At 34.7% G+C, this 4,723-nt stretch overlaps 1 non-coding gene across 1 annotated transcript; it reads left to right on the top strand.

The window, feature by feature from the left end:
• Nucleotides 1-322: 322 nt before the first annotated feature.
• LOC118344940 lies at nt 323-427 on the top strand. The gene has a single exon (XR_004798668.1). It is a non-coding gene; the product is annotated as a small nucleolar RNA R71 (small nucleolar RNA).
• The last annotated feature ends 4,296 nt before the right edge of the window (nt 428-4,723 follow it).

Raw genomic sequence — 4,723 nt, 5'->3', positions numbered from 1 at the left:
ACTCGGAACTGTCATACTTGTAGCTACTACATATTCTGCACTTTGTGGTATCCTTTGGTTATCAAAACTGAAATATGATGGGATAGAGTAGCAACTTGAGCTAAAAGGGCTGCTAACGGCTCCAATTCATGAATCCCAGCAACTTTCCTAGTCATAGTTCTTTCAGTTGCCCATTGATAGTTGTTTGAGGCCATCTTTTCCAAAAGATAAGTACCACCTTCAGCTGTCTTTGACATCAAAGTTCCACCAGAAGCGGCATCAACTATGGTTCGAGTTTGCCCATTAAACCCATTGTAGAACATCTGAATTCAACCAATTCGGCAATCCATGTTGAGGGCAAAGTCGAATCAAATCTTTATATCTTTCCCATGCTTCATAGAGTGACACAAAATTATTTTGCTTGAATTGACCAATCTCACTCTAGAGTTGGGCTGTTTTTGCAGGTGGAAAGAATTTAACAAGAAACTTTTCAGCCATATCCTGCCAATTAGTGATGCTTTCCAGTTGTAGAGATTGTAGCCAACCTCTTGCCTTGTCCCTCAAAGAGAAGGGAAATAATCTCAGTCTAATGGTGTCTTCAGTAACACCATTGATCTTTACAGTGTCACAAATCTCCAAGAACATCGCCAAATGAATATTGGGATCATCAAGTGGCGATTCGCTAAATTGGGCTTGTTGCACCATGCTGATCAAGGCTAGTTTGAGCTCAAAATTATTGGCATTAATGGTCTGGTGTCTTATACCTGAGTAGTTGTGATTCACAACTGGCCGTACATAATCCTTCAAAGTGCGTGGTTGTGCATCATGTTGTCCGCTAGCCATGACTAGTACTTTTATCTTTCTTTGTGATCTAAGAGTTCTTTCAATCTCTAGATCAAAACGAGTAATGTCACGAGGTCTAGCACGGCGCATCCAATGTCAAAAATACACTCAACGGAAAATAAAATTAAAAAAAAATCTAAATTAAAACCAAGATTACTTTGTATCAATATTAGCAAAAATAAGAAGAAATAAATCCCCGGCATCGGCGCCAAAAACTTGATCGATGCAAAACCGCAACTGCACAATATAATAGTTTTATAGTAAAGTGACGAGAAGAGTATCGTCCTTAGGGATTGGTAACTTACTTTTGACAAATATTGAAATTATACTAATCTTGACTTTGTTTAGAAAAGTCACTTAGATTTTTGCAATTGCAAATTAAAATAAAATTAATTCAAAGAGAATACTCAAAGGAAAAGAAAGATATTTTTCAAAGATCAAATCAATGAGAAAGAAAACTTCTAGGAAATCGATTTCACCTAATTCCTCACTATGATTTACTCATCTAGCTAATTGAATTTAATTCTCTCTGTTTGTTAGCAAATCTCTACAAACATCCAAAAGCCTCTTTCAATAGTCAATTGGAAATTATCCTTGTTCATCATTTTACACAAGAGTATGCAAATTAATAAAACAAGAAAGGAATAAGACCAATGATTTTAATACTACATAGGCTCATACAAGTCTTTCGATCTCTATAATTACGTATGCCAAAATATCTAAGATCTATCCTATAATTCCCTCTTTTGACAGCAAATCACAATATTAAAATCATCTAATTAATGGCAAGTTAATTAGAAGCAATAAGCTCAGAATAAATCAGAAAAGCATAGAAGATAATTACTTCAAATTAACATAGAAAATCAAGCATAGTTCAGAACTAGATTACATCGTTTTCCTAGAATAAAGAAAATTTAGTTTATGCTAAAAATTAAATTCAACATAAATGAATTCACTATAATTTTTCTGAGAATTATGCAAATCATCACTTAGAGTTGTGTGATATGCATGGATGAGGATGATGATGAGGATGAGGAAACATAGGCTCAAATGTAGGAAGTGAAGTGTATTGTCTAGGATTGGGATGCATGACTTAGTCAACCTGAGTCATGCATTAGGATGAAGTTAATAAGAAGAATAAGATAAAGGTATTAGTTTCTTAACCCTAAGGTGAATCATGGAGGTTCACTTCAAAGGATAGGATCGACCTTGAAGTAGAACGCTGAGTTTAGAAAAGGTAACCTCAAGAAGGTCACAGAAATAAGAAACTTGATAAATGAAAACATAGAAGTCAGAGATAGAAGGAGAGTGTGTCTCAGTGAGGAAAAGTCCAAGTGAAGTGTAGTTTATGTCTTCTAAGTTTAATTGCTTATGCACTATATAGAGAATGACTCTAAGGTTATGTGTATGCATGTATGTTGCCATCTGACACACACATGAATGGACTGTATGATATGAAAGTGCCATGGAGTTTTGGTAAGTATTATGGTCATACTCTTCTAGAGATTTCTAAAACATATGAAAATGAAAAAAGAAATGTTTCTCTTTATCACGCTTTACGAAATGAAATGAAAGGAGGTTTTATGAAAAGTATGCTCAGTACAAGTGTTCAAAGGTATATGTATGTAATAGTCTTCCTTGGTAACCCCTTTTTTTATGCAACCCAAGTATTAAGTGTCTGCATGTGAATGGATGAATATATAGTATCTATTATCTTTATTTTCCAAGAAACGAAACATTGAGGCTTATGCCTTATGCTTTTAAAGGATGTTTTAAAAAGGATGCCATGAACTAATGTTTTAAATGATGCTTTGAAAGATGCGTTTAAACCCATGCTTTTAACTGACGTTCACGAATGAACGGACTGAAAGTTAAGCTCATGATTTTAAATGACGTTTTTCCATGAATGAACTGTGAAATGAAAAGGACTGAATGAAAGGAAAGGACTGAAAGGAAATGAATGTTTTAATGTATGAAAATACGTAACGACAATGACTGAATGAAAGGGTACCAAAGGAATTGGCAGATTGCAATGCCAGGTAAGTAGTGCTGGTAGTGCACCCAGTGCTGGCCTTTGACTAAAAGGGATTCTCAACCTGTGGTCACATGTATAATCCAAGTCCAAAGGAAGACCGCTAACCCTAACACACAGGGCGTAACAGTGTGTATAGGCCAAAGGAAAGTGATAAGAGAATGTATGAATGCATTGAGTTCTTTAAGAAATGAAGGCACGTGGTGGGAGAAATGTTTTATAAAAAGAAAACCCTTTTAAGGAAAACCCCACCTCGTGATGTTTTAACATATGTATTTCTCATATACGTATAGTAAGTACGGAGTGATGAATGCATGAATGAAAACCTATGTTAGTATATTTTAACTATATGAAGTAATGCTTAGTGAGTATTCAATTCATTTTAGTTTTTATGTATGCCTCACCCCCTCAGGAACTAAATGAGCAGAACGCATTAGGATAGACGCGTGCTCTTAGACACGGCCCAAGGGGAAGAGCACGCGTCTAGGCATATAGTTTTAAATGTATGAGAGGCCCTTTTTATTTAAAGATTGATGTTTTTTGCCGTAAATCTCTATTATTCTCAAACATGTTTTATTTTATAACGTAGAGTCTTGCACCTTGGGTATGGAAGCAAAAATTCTAAAAGGATCAATAACACCCTCTCCTTTTCTCTAAAACTATTTTCTAAAAGGTCCCACCACAAGCTTGGGTCGTTACAGCTTAAGTCACAAACATATATTCATAATAATATAGCTCAATAAAATCAAACCAAAGCAAGATTTAATATAATTATCTCAAACTTATTGTATCCAAATCAAATAGAGAATTCAATCTTAGAATCTTAAATAATAAAACTTAATCCGTGAAATGAAACATAATCAAAACATTTTTACCAATCAATTTTTGTCATAGGTTTCACCTAAGCTTTAGCTCTCCATGGGAGCACAAAAAAATAGTCCTTTTTTTAGTCTTCCCAAAATGTACCATACTGTCGTCCTCCCACCAACCCCCTCTTAAATATCACTATCTTTGAAAAGTCTTCCACACGTTGGAAAGTCTTGCTATTGAAATGATTGGGAATTATCCTAATTTGAAAATTCCTTTGAATTTCGCAGATCAGCCAAATCCCTTAAATTTTGCAGATCAGCCAAATCTCTTAAATTTCATAGATATGCCAAATCTCATAAATTTCACAGATAAGCCAAATCTCTTAAATTTCGCAGATTAGTCAAATATTATCTTCTCTCTGCCGAAAACTATCCTCATCTTGACTGACTCAAATTAACCAACTGCCAAGTGATTCTTTTCCTTTTAAACTTCATCGGGAGATCAGATCTGTTCAGGAAATTTTGGGCCCTCACATTTTGGCACCCATTCAACTCCCTTTTGAATTCGAAACATGCATCATTTGAGTAGTAGTTCCAGCTCATTCTTCCAATTAATGAAATATGAGTCTTGAACCCTAAAGTTGTTGCAGGCGCATAGCAAGAGAGTAAATATAATGGGCTTGCATCTTTCTTTTAACGAGCTTTAGTCTCCACTTTTATGGACTCTAAAATTAAACATAAAAAAAATATGCTTATGATTTCTATTCACATTTTAGCATTCTAATTCAATAATAGAGTATTTAGAGTGCACTTTTGTACACTTATCACACCCCCCCAACTTGCTTATTGCTAGTGCCTGGCAATTTGTATGCAAAAGAAATGAAAGAGACTAAAGAAAATCACTAAAACAAGCCACAAATTCACACTTTTCAAATTCACATATCAAAACAATTTAAGGAATTCTACAACCCTATCAAAATCAATCCACCTATAGCAATTCACAAAGTGTGTGTAAGTGTGTATGTTCTCCAAGCCATAACCATCTTACCACTAACCTTGA

This window comes from Juglans regia, chromosome 16 (assembly GCF_001411555.2).
Source record: "Juglans regia cultivar Chandler chromosome 16, Walnut 2.0, whole genome shotgun sequence".
In the NCBI taxonomy this organism is placed as follows: Eukaryota; Viridiplantae; Streptophyta; class Magnoliopsida; order Fagales; family Juglandaceae; genus Juglans; species Juglans regia.
The sequence above is the reverse complement of the archived record's forward strand: the minus strand, read 5'-3'. Positions and strand labels throughout refer to the sequence as shown.